Consider the following 22,625-nt stretch of genomic DNA (forward strand, 5'->3'; position numbering starts at 1 on the left):
ATTATATACAGTGCACCATCCTACGGACAAGTTAAAGTTTGTTTTGTTTAACGACACCACTAGAGCACATTCATTATTAGCCATCAGCTATTGGATTTCAGGCATTTCGCATTTTGGGCATACAACCTAAGAGAAGAAACCCGATACATTTTTTTTCCATTCAAGTAATCTTTTATATGCACCTTCCCACAGACAGAATAGCACATACCACGGTCTTTTATATGCCAGTCGTGGTGCGCTGGCTAGAACGAGAAATAGCATAATGGGCTCACCAGCGCTTTACCACTAGGCTAGATCACGCCCTGTCCTGTTTAGAAAGAGGCAAACGAAACAAATTGCATACATGCTGGTTAAAGTCACATATTCTAGTTTCAACCCGTGAAAACAGACATCTACATACCTATAACACATTTGGATAAGTTACAGTAGAATAAAACAAGAGCTAGTGACGCTAAAACGGGGAAATATTCTTAAAAATAGGTCAGAGCTTGTCTCCATAATCATCAATTCTAAGATGTATGTGCGGTTTTTTTTTAAAAACCAATATTTTAAAAATGCATTTCGTGGTATTAGAAGCACTAAAATGACCAGAAACACTTCGGATGTACGGAAATGGATAATCTAAACTATTAAATCTAAGAAATGTCTAATTTCAATTGTCAAAAAAAAAAAAATAAAAATAAAAAAAAAATCTAAATGATGAAAAATACACAGTAGTCTTTAAAAAGTTAGGGTCTATCATTTTAAAAAAAGGTTGCTGCTCTACTTCTTATTACAGTGTTGAGTGCGTCGTTAAATAAAACATTCCTTCTCTATTACTGGATGCATGTCGGGTCAAGTCAGAAAGTTTTACGTGCACATTCAGAGCAAGCCAGAGGCGGATCTAGAGGGTGGGGTGTCCCAGGGGCCCGCCGCCCCCCCCCCCAAAAAAAAAAAAAAAAAAAAAAAAAAAAAAAATTAAAACAATTGTGTGAGTTATAATTTTATTATATATTAATTTTTTTTGGTTTTACGATCCCTCTCCAAACCTCTCCCAAATTTCCCTTTCCTCGTGTCATTGCCCCCAAATGGATTTTCTGGATCCGCCACTGCAAGCTGTTGTAGCGTACGCCTGTTATGGGTGCAGGTGTCGACTTCCGCCGGATGCGCAGGACAGGGGGCTACAGTATGCTTACATTAGCCTCTTTTCAGGGTGCACACCACCAAATCAAACCCCTTAGATGACAATAATGACATACAGCAAGCACTGCCACGTTCTGCCTATCAGTCGACAAACACAATCACAGATAAAAAAAATACTTCTACACCTCGCAGAAAGGGCGTGTCCCTGCAAGTCATCTGCCGTTCGCTGTATTATTTGTGGCAGCTTACAGAAGCAGGTATTAGTACCTCGTAATCAATGTTTAGTAATTATTTTTTATCAGCATCTGATAATCTTACTCTTTTGTGTGTTTGTACTACCGACGCGTTTTTGAATCATCGCCGCTTGGTATGGCGACAGCTAGTCCCTCCAAGGTATGTTATTTTTGTCTCTTTGTCTTTTCTCATTTCATTTCATTTCAAATGATTTTCGTGCTTATATCCAATTAAGGTTCAAGCACGCTGCACTGGAACAAACACCTCAGCTATCTGGGTTATATATCCATGACAGTGGGTTAGTTGTTAGTTGGTTAGTGGTTAGTGAGAGAGACGAGGGTGTAGTAGCCTTACACCTACTCACTGAGCGCTTAAGAACTCGCTCTTGGTTGAAGCTGCGAACCCTATACCTACCAGCCTGTAGTCCGATGGCTTAACCACTGCGCCACCGAGGCCGGGTTTTTTTTTTCATGTCGCTTAACAAAAGAAGAAATATGAAATCGTGACAATCAGTTAATAAAAGTTAAAGTTTGTTTTGCTTAACGACACCACTAGAGGACATTGGTCTTAGAGATGAAACCCGATACATTTTTTTCCATTAGTAGCAATGGATCATTTATAAGCACCATCCCACAGACAGGCTAACGCATACCACAGTCTTTGATATACCAGTCGTGGAGCACTGGCTGGAACGAGAAAAAGCCCAATGGGCCCACCGACGGGGACCAATCACAGACCAACAGCGCATCAGCAAATTTTACCAATCAGTTAATTAATTTTAAACGCTACTGACCTGTGATTATAGCATGGTCATACCCACAGTTATCAAAATCAAAAACCTTACTACGTATGCATTATGCAATGGGCTGAATTTACCAATCCTATTTTTTGACTTGCACGCGTTTAACAACGACCGGCCTCGGTGACATCGTGGTTAGACCATCGATCTACAGGCTGATAGGTACTGGGTTCGGATCCCAGTCGAGGCATAGGAGCTTTAATCTAGATACTGACTCCAAACCCTGAGTGAGTGTTCCGCAAGGCTCAGTGGTTAGGTGTAAACCACTTGCACCGACCAGTGATCCATAACTGGTTCAACAAAGGCCATCGCTTGTACTATTCTGCCTGTGGGAAGCGCAAATAAAAGATCCCTTGCTGCCTGTCGTAAAAGAGTAGGCTATGTGGCGACAGCGAGTTTTCTCCTAAAAACAGTGTTAGAATGACCATAGGTTTGACGTCCAATAGCCGATGATAAGATAAAAAATGATTGTGCTCTAGTGGCGTCGTTAAATAAAACAAACCTTTTGCATTTAAAGTGCTTAAAGGGCGGGGCGTAACCCAATGGTAAAGCGCTCGCCTGATGCGCGGTCGGTCTGGGATCGATCTCCGTCGGTGGGCCCATTATGGTATTTCTCAGTCTAGCCTTGCACCACGACTTGTATATCAAAGGCAGTGGTATGTGTTATCCTGTCTGTGGGATGGTGCATATAAAAGACCCCTTTCTACTAATGGAAAAATGTAGCGGGATCCCTCTGTATGACTATGTGTCAAAATTACCAAATGTTTGACATTCAATACTAGTAGCCTATGGTTAATACACCAATGTGTTCTAGAGATATCGTTAAATAAAACAAACTTTAAAACACATGCGTTTAAGAAAAACGGGCTTCCTAAATTCAACCCAATATGTTTTCTATGGAATGAACGTACTCAAAATTAAATTAAAAGCACCGTACCTACATTTGTGTTGAACTGTCAAGCACTGGGTTGATTTACCTTTTACTGTCTAGTATGCAACATGGGAGGCATGATGACTTTGCAATTGTAGTCCATTTAATTTGCAAGGAATTGACTCATAAACGCGTACTAGTACATTAAATTAATGTTAAAAGTTTGGTTTGCATGACTACACCATTAAGGCACATTGCTTAATTAATCATTGGCTACTGAATGTTCTAACATTTGATCATTTTGACAGTCCTCAGAGAAAGCCAGCTACAGTTTTCCATTTGCAACAGAAGATTATTTTTTAATGTACACATAGCTATTAAATATATAAATGTACAGAAACCATAAAGAGATAATCGGTGTGAAGTAATATTTTCATAGTATTTGTATTAGTGAAAATATAAAAACGATATTTGTAATTTTCATTACCGAACTTTTACTTGGAACAATGCTTCCGTTACCCCTATTGTAAATTAACGACGTGTAATTATTGAGATCAATGTTGCATCACTATTTCTAGTATCTTACCAATTCAACTAATTGTATTTGAAAAACAAGTAATTTAAAGGCATACTGTCACGGATTTAAGGACCTTATTTCTCTAAAAATGGATAATAACTAAAAATTACATTAATTGTTGGAAACAAAATCTAGCTATTGTATCACCGTAACTGAACCATGATAGAGTGAAATCCATATCAACCCTCTCGGCAATTTTAGTTTTTGAATTATGGACCATTGCCATAATTCAATTACTTTTACAAAATATCATTAATAAATGGAGTATGGTGGTTATGAAGATGGTTGAATAAAGTACATTTAGGGACGAATCGAATTATTTTTGTTCAGGTAGTACTTTGTTAGACCATTACATAGGTCAGTGGTCTGTGATAATATGCCTTTAAACAATTGAATGGAAAAGGAGTACGAAGTGCAATGACGCTAAAATATCTAAAATTATTTGTATACGAAGCCAAATGATGGAAGGAAGGAAGGAAATATTTTATTTAACAACCGCGCATCAAGCGAACGCTTTACCACTGGGCTAGCCCCCCCCCCCCCCCCCGCCAAATGATGGTGTCACAATGTTGGCACGTCAGGTACGTTTTTTAGAAATAATTATTACGTTAGCTTTCATTAAATAAACGCCATTCCTATGAAACATTGCACAAATATACTTATAGCATGACGTATGTTCGATCGGATAAGGAAAAGATATTATTAAAGTATATTTGACAAAAATTCTATAAAATGTGACAAAGTATTAATCTGGAGGTCACAGAAATGCTATTTCTGTCAACAGCTATTGTAAAATAAACTTGGCACATCGTTGAATCCATGCCATCAGTGTCTGCCCCAGAACACGAATCGAACTTATAATGTTAACAGTTACTTACACTACAGACATTATATATTTTGATCCATTGTTTTTCTATTACTAGGTTATCTTTTCATATTGTTATCCCATGGCTCTTTGGCGTTTTATTACTTTTTTGGTTAGTGTTAAAAAGAGGCAATTTAAATTCCTATCGGCAAATAAAATTTCCAAAATTAATTTTTGTCACATATTGACAAAATGTATTAATACCTTCATAATTATATAATAAAACAATCATTATCTTTAAGAAGCACAAGGAAAATGACAAACGTTACATACAATATTTAAATACAGTTGTTTACAATACATTTGTTTAAAAAAATTAAAAGTTATCCTGTTCTGTGTATTCTTTATTTCTGGCGTGAGGATCAGTTGTGAGGGTTTTTGTTTTCTTTTTCTAATAATAATAATAATAATAATAATAATAATAATAATAATAATAATAATAATAAAACAAAATAAAAACACACCAAACAACAACAACAACAAAAAAACACACAACTAAAAAAACAAAATAAAACAAGAACGAACAAACATGAAATAGCCTTTAATATATGCACATACCACGTCTTTCGTCTTTCGGCATACTGGTCATGGGGTAGTAGCTTAGTTGGGTGAAAACAATCGGAGAATAGGTTTGCTGTGGGATTCAATCCTGCGTCCTAAGCATACCAGGCGATCGCTCTGTGGAATGATGTTGATGATGATGATAATGATAATAATTATGATAATGATGATGATGATGATGACGACGATGATGATGATGGTAATGGACCTGATAATAAAAAGAAGAAGAAGAAGAAGAAGAAAAAGAAGAAAGAAGAAGAAGAAAGAAGAAGAAGAAGAAGAAGAAGATGAAGAAAGAAGAAGAATAAGAAGAATGTGTCACTTTGCAAAATCTTTAAATTGCGAATGTAATGCCGGTACAACTTTGATTAATGGTGATATAAAGTCATTATTTCAGGTGTATAGCTGAACGAGATAGATTATTACAGAATAAACGGACACTTTATTGAAAACGGAGTTCCACGGGTTTTACATTTCTTACTAAGCGACACATATTTGCAAAGTTTCGTGTTAGCTTGCCGTAATATTATTGCACCTGTATTTAGGTCACCTTTCATTTAATTATCACCTTTCATTTTATTATTTGTATGAGGTTTCCATGACATCAAAATCTCAAGACATTGTTAAATGCTATACATAGTAGTCCATGAGCCGAGGCCCCAATTTTTTTGCAGTCATTTTGCCACCGTATACGCAATATATACTCTAGTCGCTAGATATTCACAGCTCCTACGAAGCTACTCACAACGCTCATGACAACTGTCGCTTATGCCTTCCAATTTCTATACAGCCTCGATACCGTCTAATTCGTAAAGGGACGTTACTCTTCGCGCATATATGCAATGGGAATGTGAAAGAGGTCTGTTGGTACCATCCGAGGACACCAAACTTAACTATGCTTTTTTGATAGGGGTATGTATCTGGATCTCAAAACAGCATGATGGACTTTCCTGCAGAGTAGCCTAAGGTCATAAAATTAGTTTTAATTGAGAGAGGGTATTTATCTAAAACTTTAATAACGTTTATGTGTATTAATCTGTATGTCAATATATATCTACTTTTAATGATAAAAATTGAAATGCACTTGTCAACATTCACCTGGAATTCATTTTGAACTATCCCCAGCTAATTAAGGTATTGAACCATCATTAAAATCCAAGATGGCCGCCACTATTTAGGCAAATCGTAATTTATAACAAGGACATCCTAATTTATCGAATTTTACATCAACTGGGAAGATATTTTTATGTTATTGAATGGATTTTATGGGCCAAGGAATTCATGTATAACGAGCTCTTTCTAACTGACATATTGCATTATCATTTCAATCCAAGATGCTAGTGAAAATGGCCGCCAAGAGTTTACATATATTTCTCAAAGAATAATTTATACTTCAAATACAGTTTTTTTTTATATGGCAAACATTTCAGTTCTGGTATTCATTTTCCAATACAGATAAACTATACCGCTGCACAAATCCAAGATTCCAAAATGGTTGCAAAAACAAAGAAATGACGATTGTATCACCCAAAACTATCATTCTGAAACCAACTGCTACGTTTTAAGGGTAAACCAATCATTTTCCCCAAAAAGCTCTACATATAAAGTTGCTTGACATGGATCAAATAGTTCACAATGCCAATATTGCTGTGAAAAATGAGCTTATTACCCCAGCGGTCACTCATAACAGGGAAAGTATTTTCCATATTTTCTCAGTGTAAAATATTCTGCATTGGTCTAAGAAACAATACTGTTGGACAATTTGACGCTTAAAACACCAATGACCTTGTCAGTACTAAATATGACGTCATCTATGCACGTAATGTCCATTAGGGTATGCGTTTTGGGAGTGCTATCTCGCTTAGTCCGGTACCTGGATGAATTAAACCTATTAAAATAAAATTAAAATTAATATTTATTTTTCCTTTCTTACCCCCCAGTCGCTCTCCCCGGAATTTAATAATTAATTTAATTTAATTTTTTTTTAAATTATTAATTAACCTTATTTTCTCATTATAATATTAAGCTAGGGGTAATTATCACCTTGTTGTTGTACAATTCTAGGGTTATACTTGGGATAACACTGGGTATCTATAGGCTAATCTTTTTGGCTACTTGTTTATTGTAGTTTTTAATATATAATCAATTTTAACTGTATATTACTTTGTTTGATTTGTATGCCCGTTGCCTCCCCTCCCCCCCCACACATTTTAATGGGGGCGGGGGGGGGGGGGTGCAGTTAAATATATATATATAAATATATATATATTTTTTATTTTTTATTTTTAATAAATTATATTTAAATTGGTTGGGGTTTCTCCGCCTTGCCCCCCGTTTTATTTGAGGGGCCGGGCGGGGTTTTATTTTTAGCCAATTACTTTTAATTTTTGTTTTGTTTTGTTGTGTAATGTATATATGTTGTATGATTGAATGTGTGATTGTTGCTCGGATTATGGGGGGAGGCTTATCTGGCAGTAATCCCCTCCCCGTTCCGGAAACTGCACCTTATACATGTATATAGTTCGTCTTTTTTAATTTGTTTAATATCTATTTTAAAAATAAAATAAAATAAAATATAATGTAGGTTACTGGCATGCTCGCTCATTTAATCTGTTTCATATTTTTTATCATTATTTTAACTATGTTTTAAATTTGTAATTAAACAATTATATAATTCAACAGGGCAGGTAACTGGGTTGGGACACTCTCCTAGTGACCTTCTACTAAAGCTTTAGGTCACTCTTCTAGTGACCTTCTACAAATGATTGCCATGACTGGATCGAGCTGCGGTTGGACACGGTGGGGTGGGGTGGGGGGGGGGGGTGGGGGGGTGGTTGTGGTGCCGGTGGTTAGGTTTTTTGGGGCCATAGGGCGTAGGCGGTTTAGCCGTAGGTTTCTGTGAAAGTTCCGGCCCCCCTTCTCGCCCCCTCCCCCCACCCCACCCCCACCCCTTCCTCCTGGTTACACCAAGGCCCTAAATACGACTGGTAATCTTTTTAAATAAATATTAAATTTAATATAACTTTTCTGTGGGCCGGGCTTACCCCCCTACCCTTTCCCTTGCCTCTGGGGACTAAATATTTAAATAAATTGTAATTTTTGTTTTTTTATTTTTAGACTTCCCCATCTAAATTTGCGTTAATTTTAAATAATTATATAGGTGTAGAGTAGGGATTTCTGTATTTCTTTTGGGAACGCATTCAAAATTATTAATGTCGACATAATATATTTACTCTTTTTGACCTCCAGTTTAAAATTTCAAAATTTTATTATAGTTAGGTTTTTCCTGCCCCGAGTCAGACCACCGATTATATCGGAGGCCGGACTGGGGATAGGCGTGCTCGAAACCATAGAGGTATGTGAGCACGTTTAAAACATAGAGAATACTAAACGAGTCCCCGTGAGAGACCGTTTATATTACAACGAGTGTGTTTTCGATCGTACATCACGAGCGGAAGCGAGTGATGTACGATCGACAACACACGAGTTGTAATATAAACGGTCTCTCACGGGGACGAGTATAGTATTCTATTTATTACAATGCGCTACATTATTAATTTGAGTCGCCAAATATATTTTTTGTCTCTCACTAAACAGGACACTGAACGTAAACAAAACAGCGGAGTGATTCAGAGCGTATAACCCTTCTTTGCCTATACACTCTTTTTATACTATTAAAGTATTTATGCTTTCGCAATGTCATAGAGTCCCTCCATCCCAAAAATACAAATAATTAAAACAAATAACACACACTAGTAGTAAACAGCTGTAAATTGTAAAGCATGTGTATACTAAAAAGCAAACAAATACACAGGAATTGAAATAATTAGTTTTGAATTTGAATGACGTCAGTATTCCAATGACGTCACTTTGCATCTCCTTACAATAACTATAAATTGGGTACATGACGTTTCCGTTCTGGAAAAATTTCAGTGCAAAATTGCTATTGATTTTTTGTTGTTGAACAACACACCTGACTGTGTTTGAAGAAAATCTTATGATTAAAACATTGTACCTTTTACTAAATATGGCTTTCAAGTGAAATTACGGTAAGATATGCTACATTTATTATGTACAAAGCCAAAACAAGGGTGCGAAAAGTGATCGGAGGTCATGACCTCTCAAAAAGCATATCTCACATTGTGGGATATGAAAAATCTCTCATAGGTATCTCCGTCATCGCGGTGTAATAAATATAGAATACTATACGAGTTTTCGCTAGATATCATTTTTACGAAACGAGTGAACTTCCCAAGGTATCTGACCGAACGAAAGTGAGGTCAGATACCTTGGGAAGTTCACGAGTTTCGTAAAAATGATGTCTAGCGAAAACGAGTGTGGTATTTTATTTATTACCTACCTTCAAACAATTGAATATTTGTCATAAAAAATAGAAATTCCTGCATTTCGAATATGTAAACATTTTACACTGTGGCGGAATGATATCACAAGAGTGTGCACTACGGTATGTCCCAAAGGTCGCTGCTTAACAAAATAGTTTGTTCTACTTCCGTTTTTTTTTTTAATCCATATTTCGTCCCCAAACCAGTTCGCTACCTGTCTGGTCGTCCCAATTTTACATATATACATGTATATTTTTATTACAGAAAAAAATGAATGAAATATATAGTAAAATTTGTGGAATGTTGACAACGTAATTTTTCATGAATGAAAAAAAAAGTCCCGGTAGACTTACTGTCCAACCAATAAAAAGACGTACATCCAGTACGACCCTCGTGGTGCGTACCGTATTTGTACGACACCGCTATACGTTCACCAGGTGGGTGATAAATATCTAATCTAATCTAATGACGTCATCACGATTTGGCAAGCACACAAAATGACGTCATGTAGTTTAAAGAGTTTGCATTTACGGTTCTCTGTTTTGGGTGTTTAATTTATAACAAAATGTCACTTTAATGCAATTCATTATAGATTTTGTAGCAGAATAAAAAGAACTTTTGTTTTTGAAAATGATCTATGAACGTGATTAAATTACAAAGTTATAGCAATTCTGAGACCAGTGCGTAAAGTAGTTTACATCGGTTCTATACAGGTTGTCCTTCGTGCATGTGCGTCAAAAATAAAGGGTTGTCGATAAAAAAATAGCTGTGGTAATAAATAAAATAACAAACTCGCTACCAGTTATTATCAGATTTGTGTCCCTCGTGACAACTGAAAATTATTTCACTCGGGACATAAATTTGAAAATAACTGGTAACTCGTTTATTATCCTCTATATAGTGATTAGTGTTTAAACGAAGGGTGGCTAAAACGTTCTGAGATTAATTACGAATGGTGTATTGTACACTCATAAAAGTTTGCATGTATTAAATACAATATGTTTTAGGCTTATAGGCTGCATTTGAACCAAATACAAAATCTTGTAGCATATATCTACAGTCATCAAAAAGTGACTAGGTATTCTTTATTGATAAAACAAATGACAAAACAGGTTTCTGCGCTGTCATCAAGTATCTCCAACTGAAAGGGCTAACACCAACAGCCACCCATGTGAAATTGGTATCAAATTTAAGGGATGATGTCACTGTTAACAGTTAAGAGGTGGACAACGGAGTTCAAGAAGAGAAGGGAGTGTCGAAAATGATCCATGACCAGGATAATCTTCAACTGACACTACCAAAATACAAAGATCATTGACGACTCACCACACATCACATAGCCAATACTGTAGGCATTTCTCATTAGAAATTATGGAATAAACTGGGTATAATAAAGGTTACAGCACGCTTGGTTCCAATACACCTATGCACAAATATGTTGTTGCCATGACTGCTATGTATGACCGTGGCTTTGAACTTATTAATCATTATCCGTGTTCACCAGATTTGGCACCGCCAGATTTCTACCTCTTCCCAAACTTGAAGAAAAAAACCCTGTTTGATAAGCATTATGCAAATGATGATGACATCATTTGTTGCTGTGAATGACTCTTTAATCCACCAGGAGGAAGCCTTCGACACTAGTGTGATCGAGGCACTCGAGCATCAATGACAGCAGTGTGTAGACTGCGGAGGGGATTACGTTACAAGATAATTACCAACAAACTCCCTTAGTGTATTTCATCGTAGTTAGTCTCAGAACCTTTCAGCCATCCATTATAGTTTTATCATTCCCATTTTCTATCTCTATATAATTGATATATACTTTATCATTGCATTTTGTTGACCATTTATCTCACACAAATGCATAATCGTGTGACGACAGCACCAGATGCCTTTCCAAACGTTCACCAAATGAACTTAGTAGCTAATTATTAACATGATTGAAATAACGACACAAGTATTGCAGAAGTTGTTTTAGCATTTGTCCCATGACAGCTACAGAAAATTATATAGTAACTGTTCTGTTAAACATTCACATTTTGCATTGAAAAAGGGTACTGTATTGTTGAAAGGCTACACCGAATTAGTTGCATAATTTCAGAGATATTTCTTCTGGATTCTGTCCAAATGATAGAGCAATTAGCAAGAACTGCAATGGGCAATGGGAAAACAGCAAGGACAGAGGTTGCTTTCATTGGATGATTCATGCCCTTCCTGGCTGTAATACTGCTGTTATAATACAAAAGGTTGCAAAAGCAAGAATTCTGCCTGAAGCATCTAAACCTATTAAACCTGGGAACTTACATGCTAATATGGGTACGTCACCAGGAAAGCTACCTTTAGATGGTACAGGGTCCGTGCTTATAAAACTTAAAGTCTAGACTTTAATAAAGTCCAAACTTTAACGTAATACTATTTGAATGGCGTTGCCATGACGTTAAAGTCTGGACTTTATTAAAGTCTAGACTTTAAGGTTTACAAACACGGTGCCAGATCTTAGATGTTAAAAACACTTCCACAAGTAACTATTTCACATGGAGTGAAGCCATGCACCCTCTGAAATCGTCCGATTCAATGCAGTTTTTTAACCACATTTCACAGACTGGGTAATATTGGTGTTCAAGGTGATGTATTTTATGAGTGTGCATTGTTAGGCCATCTAAGATTGTTGGGTGATTATATTCATATCAATCATTTTTGCAAGGCAACAACCCTTTTGTTGATATTTGATATGGCAAATAATTTTGGTAATATTATAGGCATAACCGGATAGATATACTAATAATTACAATACTACAGCGAAAAAACGTGATGTCGGACGAGTTTGTCGAGACAAATTGTCATAGTTAATCAAATGTAGTGATGACGTATACAGTATATATAGAATTTGTTTCTATCATTCCCATTTTCTGTACCTTTATAATGGATGCATACATATATATATATATAGTATAGTATATGTATGTATCCATTATAAAGATACAGAAAATGGGAATGATAAAAACTAATTCCACAGTCTTTTACCAAAAGATCAGTTATTGACTTGCCCAGTTATCACAGCCAGATTGGTATTATAGACTTGGTCTATATGAAGTAAGTTTTAAAAGTAGATCGGTGCACCCTTAAGACATAGAGGCCAGCATGATAATTATTATTTTAGATGACATTTTAGATAACTTTACTTATAGATTTTTTAATGGATTGAACACCTTCAAAACGTAACAAGTGGTTTAAAAAAGATTGATTTATATGGTGCATATAACACATTTCTTTGTTTTTGCAGCCATTTCGTTAACCATCTTGAATTCTGGAAATGATAAAATTTCTCAGTAGAAAGTTATTGCAAGAATTAAATTCCTTGCACCCTAAAATGCCATGTATTAAACTATTTTAAGTGAAAATTATTGTTTGGGGTAAATAGAATGTAATATATATATGGCTACATCTTACTCATAACGACCATTTTCGGGGCCATCGTGCATTTAAATGATGATGCAATATCTCAGTTATCATCTGTTGTTAATATATTCCTTGATGAATAAAAAACCCTCTAGTCCATGGGCCAGGACCCACAATTTGGCCAATTGGTACCACCTGGGGAAAATGCATGATAGCATTGCAGGACTCAGTTTTCTGTGTGTATCCACCCGTTTTGTGACCCTACCCCCATTTTCACGACAGATATAATTTTACAGAATTGCTGAAGGGTTACTATATTAAAATCATTGTACAATATTGGTCAGGGCATTTAGGAATGCACAATTTGGAGGATTGGGAGGTAATGGAATATTGAAATCCTTTGAGGATTAAGGTCTCAGATAACACTCTTTCTATAACGTTACAAAATATAATTCAGTTTTATTTTTCAGTAGAAATTTAACATAAAGTTTATGCTCAGCACCTCAAATATTCTTGTTGAAGGATCTTATTGCAGCAGAAACTTGTTTTGACATCTAGTTAATATTTACGTCCTGTATATGAAGTTTTTCTGGAAGTGTTATTGTGTAACAACCCTTTTGATAACCCTACCCGTTTCCTCAAAAGCGGCATTTCAAAGGAATTGTTAACAGGGTAACTAAATAAAAACATCATACAATATTTATTAAGATATACATGGCAAACCTAGACAAAGTTGACGGGGTATAAATCTGAGAAATAGAAGCAATGGTGACATCATTTGGAGGTTAGGGTCTCACATAACCCTTTTTGTTTGATTATTAGGTAATACAATTTTCTAATATAGTATAGGCTCTGGGGGTAGTTCGCGTACATTTCTCTCTTAGAGAGTTAACTTACAATTTCTTGTTCTATATGCCTAGGCCTTCAGAAAAAGTTTGCGTAACACTTCCAGGTTAAGTACGTTTTCTCAGCAGAGCACATTTATGTTTTTTTGTTTTTCCGCCAAAAGGCTAAAATGACGATATTAGAGTTTCATGCAATAAATAATTATTTGACATCCATAGATGATTCATTTTGATTTATTTCAATTGTTTTTGGTTTACTAACTATATTTTAGCATTATTCATTGTCACAAACCTAGATTTGGGGCACAAAATGAGCTTATTTTACATATTTTTACTCGGAAATTGCTTTCGATTTGAAAGTAGCTCAAAGTTTAATGGCTTCTCAGTCAACAAATACTGTAAGCAAAGTTCCACAAATTGGCCAAACGTTTCTTCATTAAGTGCTCAGAGCAATACAATTTTCAATTTGATACCTCGTGTTGCTGGATGATACCCATGGGACCTGTGACGGAACATGCTCTTATCTTTTCGCCTGTGGCTATGTGCATTGTGTTGGGGGCTAGTGCAGCTTGGTTACGTAATACCTCCGCGCGACCGTGCCTCCTAATACACACCCAGACCAGGTGTGGAGGCCATGTGGAGAGTGGTTACGTAATACCTCCGCGCGACCATGGTATCTCTAGCGAACTGGCGACGATCAGTCTAGGCTTGTAAGAAAATATACCGTCTTGGTCGCTGTGAAAAAATACACATCATAAGATTCGGTCTCGCGTATTGTCTCCGGACCAGTCTGGGATTTTATAATAAATAGCTAGGATTTTAGATATATCAGGGAGAAACATTGGAAGTATCCAGGGGAACGGACGTTGTCCAACTGAACGAACTATATTAGTTCAGACCGGACTTGGTAACTATATATTTCTGCTCTGTTGTATAACTTTGATGTGATTGATGTGACTTTAAATATTCTAATACTGTATTATACCAATATTCTTTAGACAGTGTCTCCGGTAATCTGACGAAGTAAGTTGTAGGCTTCACTGTTCTAATATTTTTTATACGAGTATTTGGTCAGATAAAGCTTAGCCGGTCATCCTAGAGGACCTAGGTAAACTGTAGGTTATTGTCTTTATTGTGATATGTACCAGTATTAATTCTGCATTACAAGGTTACTGAATGAGTATTTAAGGGTTAATTAAAAATTGACCAGTTAGGAATAGAGTTGTAATTCCTTTATTAATTAAGTTCCCCTGGCAGCGTTTCTCAATTATCACCCGTGTGTGTGTTGTATTACGGTGAAGTGATTAGAGTATTGTGTAAACTAGACACCTAGTGATTAACTAATTAAGTGATTAGCTCTGGGTTGTTATTATATTGTTGTTGTTAATTAACTACTGCGGCAAGTACATTTGTCAGCGTTAGAGTTAATACAGATTCCAAAGAGTATTGTGTTTTGTTGTGTTTTCTAGTGAACTAAACGTGCTACATATATATATTTATATCAGATCTTAGCTCTGATTACTCCCAGAGCCGGGCCACTCGGGTAGTAGCCTGCCCGATACAGAGAGATCTAATAGATATACAGTTAGGAGAGATATTTGGATAATCGTGTTTTATTCAGTTACGGGTATTATCAGGATCCCCGTGACAGGACCCATTGTATCCCTACACCCTAAAATAAACACTTTTAGGGCATTTCGTCAAATGACCATATCTCCTAAAGTAAGTGTCACAAGAAGTTAATGTTGGTGTCTATAAATATGTTTTTAACCCAAAATAATTGATTGGTACCATTACTGTGATTTTTTTAGTGTTGACCTAATTGGCATACTTTCAAGATGGCGTCCGAAATGGCCGCCGAATACAGAATGAGACATAACTTCGCATATAGAAGAACATTTCAAGTGTCATTTAAAGAAAGAGAGTCAAATACACAAATTCTCCACCCCTCCTCCTCCGTACTATATCCCAGATAATATGGTGTTTAATATAATACAAATGAACCTTTCATGAATTAACATTATTTATCATTGATAACTGTCCTAAATACTACTATTTAAGGATTACAAGAACATTTCAAGTGAGATTACTACATTAGTAGTGCAAAAGTTTCAAACATACCATAATACAGCAGAACTCAAGCTAATCTTATCAGGCAATTACATTTTTTACAGGAATTGAGTGATGTTTTCTTACACCGACAGAATTTGCAACATTTGACCTCAGCCATCCTGCAAGGGCAAATTGACCTGATACCTAATACACTTATGACATGAGCATATGACTGACCAATTAACCTCGAGGGTATTTCTGCGATGTTGCACAATCTTACGGTTTCAGTGATCCAACAGTTTCAGGGCTGAGATGGCTCTGCAAGGCATGCATGGTGGTGTGGGCATTATAGAACGCACGCTGAATATGAGGCATGATACTGTGGCTGGTCGACGGCAGGTTGTCAAGAGAGCTGCATTTATGAAATCGAAAATCTCTGCATGGAGGTCACAGACATTTCTGGTATAACAGTTGTGGTATCTCAGTTGAATATCTCCCAAAGTTTTTGAGAAACTTCTCCAATTCTGCTTTCAAAGCTGCCTTCTTCGTACCAACTTTGCTGGTGATGTCACACGCAGTAAGGCTGTACAAAGCTGGGAATACTGTACAGTGCTGATGACCCAGGATGTCGAATAGAGTATGAAGGGACACACACCTACCGAGTGGAATCTCCCACTCCAGTTGGTACCCACAGCTCATCAAGGTCGTGTTGCAGAAATACAGGGATGTGGTAGAGCAGGGCGACAATCACGTTTCATTGGAGATTAGAACACATACTTTGTTTCCTTCCTCGAGAGAATCCAAGACATGAATGGGTATACGAAGGTCAGCTACTTCAAATGCTGATAGAAGGTGGGCCAGATTTTTTTCTTTGTCTTTGTAAACCATAACACACTGCTAGCTCTCATTGTTTCTTGTTACCTGGTCGAGTAAAGTGGCGTATTGCCGAGATTCAGAAGTATTTCCACGAAAATGACGATAGATTAGTTTCTCCAGAAGAAGCTTCTTGTTTTTTGAAGGCCAGAACATTTCCTCCTGTTTTGATAGAGGTGGGTTGGTCATCATTTTGTTGTCACTGAACAGGATAGAAGAGGGGGTGACATCATATTTTAAAAGGTCCTTTGTTGTGAGGCCACAATCACGGGCGATTTCAATCATTTTCTCCACAATATTCACCTCCTTGGCTATCTTCCTGATTGTTTGCTGTGGCTTGTTTCTGGTAGTTTTCATTATTTTGAGATTCAACAATGGGATGATGATCAGCCCAGAGAAAAGCCAGCCACTCAAAGAGTTATGCTGCAGTCACATATCTACCGGGCCCCATACCAATCTTTCTACCTACGGCGTATTTCTATGATTTCGGGAAATCGGGGGTATTGCAGGGGTCTGCGGCATCCGTGTGTAGCAGTCACATATCCAGCGGGGCCCGCGTGGTGCCTTTTTAAGTTTTCTTGACTGCAATCGCGAGGCGCCGGTGAGTAAACTGCAAGGGTACCGTAGGATAATCATATGGACGCCGCACGACATTCGGACAAGAGCCGTGAGATACAGTACGATTTTTACACATCGTACGGAGCTCGTGAGGGACTTGCACGGACATCGTAAGATACTCGTACAATGATCTTGGAAATTGTACGGGTGCCGTACGATTTAAGGGGCCCGAAATTCAGTGTCATACGAATGTTGCGGGGGCCATACTGGGCCCGTGCGGTGCCCGTGCAATGCTGTATACAACATGTCTACGGGTTTACGGCCAATGAAAATTTCTATGACACATCAGGAACTTTTACATCCGCGCTAAAAGCTTCTGATGCGCCCTACGGCAAGAATAGAATGCCAAGGCACCCACAGGATACCCACGCCAGCCTTGCGGCCGCCGTGAAATTTTCCAAATTTTCCCTGAAGTACAGGCGCCTTATCCAAAATCGGTGGATATGTGACTGTAGCATTAGAAACACATCTCAATACTGAGGACTATGAATATACACATCAGAGAAACTTGTCATTTGTTATTGACATCATGGCCACTGTTCGTAAGTTTTTAACCATACTGGGGTTTTTTTCTTGGTTGGCTTTTTGCCCAAATAGTAAACTGACCAAACTTGTCTTATAATACCTTTAGAGCTTCATGATCTACTTGTACACGGTTGTACATCTTTACTTCAAGGACTCAACTAACTACGTCTACAGCAATCATATACCCCTATACCCATGTACACCCCCTGAAATCACCATCATATGATGTCTATAGCATTAAGAATGATTCCATTCTTAAAATAATAATGACATAGCCGTTTTTATGCCTTTGCAAACTGTTTGGTTCATCAGTACGGCAATGGTTTGTAAAGGTAGTTTTATTCTGAGATGCTCTGATTCTAGTTCTCAATTTGAAATACAATCGTCGGCTCGGAACAAGCACCAGAAACATAAAATTTCAAACATTTGCTCCTCCAGCGAGAGCCACTTACAATCTATCAATGTTGTTCCAAGGTAGATTCGTCTGTATTAGGCTAAATGGTGGTTGAAAAATATTGAAATACTAACTCGTGGTAGCCTCTAGTTTCAGGAGACATAAAGCTCTATCATTGGTCTTCAGCAGGGTGTATGACACACCCTGTCATGTTATTTTCAATGTCATAATTATGAAGGTAGCAATGCACTAATATTAAAGTTTAGGAAACGTGTACAGCTGAATCACTTACTAGTGTATTAATGCAATTAATGAATAGGTAAACTTGAATATAATAAAAATGTGTTGTTTTGATCTTTTAAGTTGTGGATTCAACAGTATTTGCCTACTTGTGTGTAGCCATGTTATGATATATTAGTATCTTCCATGGACTCTGTACAAAGTCCATTGGGCCATTTCTCGTTCCAGCCAGTGCACCACGACTGTTATATTAAAGGTCGTGGTATGTACTACCCTGTCTGTGGGATGATGCATACAACAGATCCGTTGATGCTGACCAAAAAGAGTACCCTGTGAAGTGGCGACAGCGGGTTTTCTCACTCAATATCTGTGTGGTCCTTAACCATATGTCTGACGCCATATAACCGTAAATAAAATGTGTTGAGTGCGTCGTTAAATAAAACATTTCTTTCTTTCTGTACAAAGATACAACTTTAAACAATAATACCTTTGTAGTCATGGTTATATTACAAAGATAACAATAAATACATGATCAATATGAGGTTTAAATCAATAACGTTGACTTTTAATTGGTTTTAGTCTAATGAGATATCATTTTAACGGCATCTCGCGAACATATAACGTCAAATTCACTTTACATGCAGGAGTTCAGTAGTATTTAGCAGCCTACTATAGACGTGTGTGCAATAAAATCCCTGAAACAGAACATCTGAGGATGTCAATCTAAACATCAAGTGAAATTACTGTTGAGAAATGGTGGAAATTGCTTTACGTAATGTAAAAATAAAAGTGTTACTTGAGACCCTAACCCTGTAGGGATGACACGATGGCTTCCATTTCTGAAATTCATATTTCACTAACTTGCTCATCTCTTATTTTTGCCTTGCCCATCCTAATAAATATTTTATAATGTGTTTTATTTAGTCACTGTTAACAATTCCATTGAAATATTGCTTTTGAGGAAATAGGGGTAGGATTATAAAATGTATAATTACACAGCAAGTGCTACCGGCATCGGTGGCGCAGTGGTTACGCCATCGGACTTCAGGCTGGTAGGTACAGGGTTCGCAGCCCGGTACTAAAACTGTGTGAATTGTTGTATTTTGTAACGTTACAGAAAAACTGTTACATGAGACCCTAATCCTCAAAGGATTTCAATACTGGTAATATGTCTGAATTCTCCAATCCATTATCTCCCATGTTTTGTTTTTCTAAATGCCCTGAGAAATCTTTTACAATGCTTGTAATATGGTCACCCTTTAGCAATTCTGTAAAAATATAACTGTTGAGGAAATAGGGATTGGGTTTACAATGTGTAATTACACAGCAAATCCTACACCAAAACTTTATTTATATGACGTAACTAATAACTGGATGTCCAAATGAGTTTCTGTTGTAATTAGAATGTTTAAAGAGAATATTAGAGGTTCTGCGCCTAAATTTTATGTTACATTTCTACTGAAAAATAAAACTGTGTGAATATCTGATTTCTCCAATGAGTTATCTCCCAATCCTCCAAAGTTTGCATTCTTAAATGCCGTGCTGTAACCTCACCGTGGTGCAGGGGTGTAACATTCTCTTTGAGAATGGCCAATACAGCACAAATTGAAATTTTGAGTATCTGTGATATTTGTATTTTTGCACAGTTTTTTACACTGTTTTTATTTAAATTTTGAATTTATATATTGATGTTGACCATCACCATATTTGTTTACATTACCATAGTGTGACACCCAATAGCCGATGTATTTTTCGTGCTGGGGTGTCGTTAAACATTCATTCATTCATTCATTCTTAAATGCCCTGACAAATACTTTACATTGCTTTTAATATAGTCACCTTTTAGCAGTACCGTAAAACATATAACTGTCGTGAAAATGGAGGAAAGGTCACAAAACGGGTAGATACACACAGAAAGCTGTGAGTCCTGCAATGCTATCATACATTTTTCCATTTCTAGGGATGTAGTCCTTGACAAAAATCACTCTGAGCATTCGTTGTCTCAGATGGTACAGACCGACCCCGTTTGCTCATGGACTACTCTATTCCTAACATCGCAATCTTGCTATAGTTGATGTAAAATGAGATCATTTTTAATTTTCTTGTTCTGTACTACAGTGGTGGCCATCTTGGATGTAAATAATATTGTAATGTCTTAATTAGCTGGGAGTAGTTCAATATGAATCCGCTGACCCCTAAAAAACCGTCATGAACATCAACGGTTTAAGCATAGTTGATAAATGATTGTAAATGTTTCCAGTTCTGTTTTGACAGCCATCTTGAATATTACAAAATGCTCAAGAATACCAAATAACACCTCTCAGATCCTTAATCAGCACTTACGAAAGATGCAAAAAAAAAACAAAGAACATTGTGGGTATCTATCTGCAAGGTTTGTAAGTGCTTTTGTAAACACTAAAACACGGATTTCTCGGATTGTTTGACCACCTGAATAATAAATGTTAAAAGTGTGATAACTAGGTAAAGCTACCCTATTGGAAAGTCCATCATACATTTGTGTTTTGTCCTAGGGCGTACTGAAACAATTATAACAGTTTTGTTTGGTGCCCTCAGATGGTACCAATTTTTGGTTTGGCTTATGTACTATAGGCCTTTGGAAGGGAAGGGAGATGGGGTGGGAGGGAGAACTGGACCCCCCCCCCCCCCCCCCCCGTGTCTGAAGCTGGAGGAGTCATGATATGTGCACAACCCTTCCTGCCCAGTTAAATGGCGATCTAAATAAACAGGATTTAAATGAATATTTTGTTTTATATTTACTCCAACAGTTCGCAAGCATGTAACTCCCACCACTACCACCGGCCTCGGTGGCGTCGTGGTTAGGCCATCGATCTACAGGCTGGTAGGTACTGGGTTCGGATCCCAGTCGAGGCATGGGATTTTTTAATCCAGATACCGACTTCAAACCCCGAGTGAGTGCTCCGCAAGGCTCAATGGGTAGGTGTAAACCACTTGCACCGACCAGTGATCCATAACTGGTTCAACAAAGGCCATGGTTTGTGTTATCCTGTCTGTGGGAAGCGCAAATAAAAGATCCCTTGCTGCTAATCGGAAAGTAACAAGCCAAACAAATAATAATTGACGGCTCGGCTGAATATTTATATAATTTGGAGCATTTTAGAAGAACAGTCCAAAAATAAATAAGAGAAAGAAGAGAGGATCGGACTATATAATAGTATTTTTTTTTAAAAGTAATTTCGACAAAACATTTTGAACGAATGTCTAATAGTTTAAAGTCCGATCGATATGTCCACGTGAGTGGCCTCGTTAAGGCCGTTGTGGTGCACAGCTTATAGGGACGAGATGGGTTGCATCCCGTCAAGAAAACCCCTAGATTGACAGTCAATAGACGTTGCAGGTGTAGTGCTGTGCTGAAATACAGATCTTGAGAACCCGGATCCGTCTGAACGAGAGTGAGAGAGAGAATCAGACTAGGGTATAGTCCAGTCGTATAGTGGTGCGGACGGGCCCGACTCCGGAGGATACGAGATGGTATCAATATAATACAATTTAAAGTCTAGAAAAGAGTAGTAGGGGCCGACCTCTGTTACCGGCCCCGGTTGGATTGCCAGTGCAGGCCGTCCCCCTCCTTCCCACCCCACCCCTTCCCTGTCCTGAACGGAGGAGCCGGCCGAGGTCGACATCTGTGCCCAAGACAGGCGTTGCGCTACAACAGCCTGCTCTCAATGTGCACGTTAAACATTCTGACGTGACCTGACCTGACGTGACCCCGGTTCCTATTTCTTGTTAGAGAGGGACGGTCAATTTTCCAGCGCTGCTAGGACAGGCTCGGACATGTAGAGACTAAACGTTAACAACCGTGACGTTCTGCAGAATGGCCGTCATACGAGTCGATATAAACAAGTCGACATAAGTGCAACAAGTGCTACAAGTGCAACGGCTGTAAATACCTTTTAGTCGAAAAAGATTTTAAAATTTGCTTAAACCTGTTTGTTTTTTAGGATATGTAAGAAACAGAATAATACATTCGTGTCCGTTTGATACCATTTATCTCACAACTCGTTTAAAAACGTATCAAACTAGCTTTCGCTCGTCAGATACATTTAAAAAAAAACCTCGTTGTGAGATAAATGGTATCTAACGGCCACTCATGTATTATTCTCTACATCCAAAATCTATAACTAAACGCTTGACAAACACTCACCTCCTTCGATTCCACCATAACGTTACGTTATCCCAGAGCATAAGTAGTTGCACAACGACCCCTTAGTAAGGGCCTTACTAAGTTGAGTTGACGTAAATAATGTGATGACGTCATTGTACTT

General features: G+C 37.5%; 1 long non-coding RNA gene across 1 annotated transcript in view; it reads right to left on the reverse strand.

The window, feature by feature from the left end:
* Positions 1 to 22,591, reverse strand: part of LOC121389391 — a 27,972-nt gene extending 5,381 nt beyond the window's left edge. Inside the window, exons 1-2 of the long non-coding RNA XR_005960057.1 lie at positions 22,505 to 22,591; positions 5,027 to 5,146 (exon numbers count right to left, since the gene is read on the reverse strand). This is a non-coding gene — a long non-coding RNA (uncharacterized LOC121389391). The remainder of the gene's footprint in view (positions 1 to 5,026; positions 5,147 to 22,504) is intronic.
* Between the last annotated feature and the right edge of the window lie 34 nt (positions 22,592 to 22,625).

This window comes from Gigantopelta aegis, chromosome 14 (assembly GCF_016097555.1).
Source record: "Gigantopelta aegis isolate Gae_Host chromosome 14, Gae_host_genome, whole genome shotgun sequence".
Taxonomy (NCBI): Eukaryota; Metazoa; Mollusca; class Gastropoda; order Neomphalida; family Peltospiridae; genus Gigantopelta; species Gigantopelta aegis.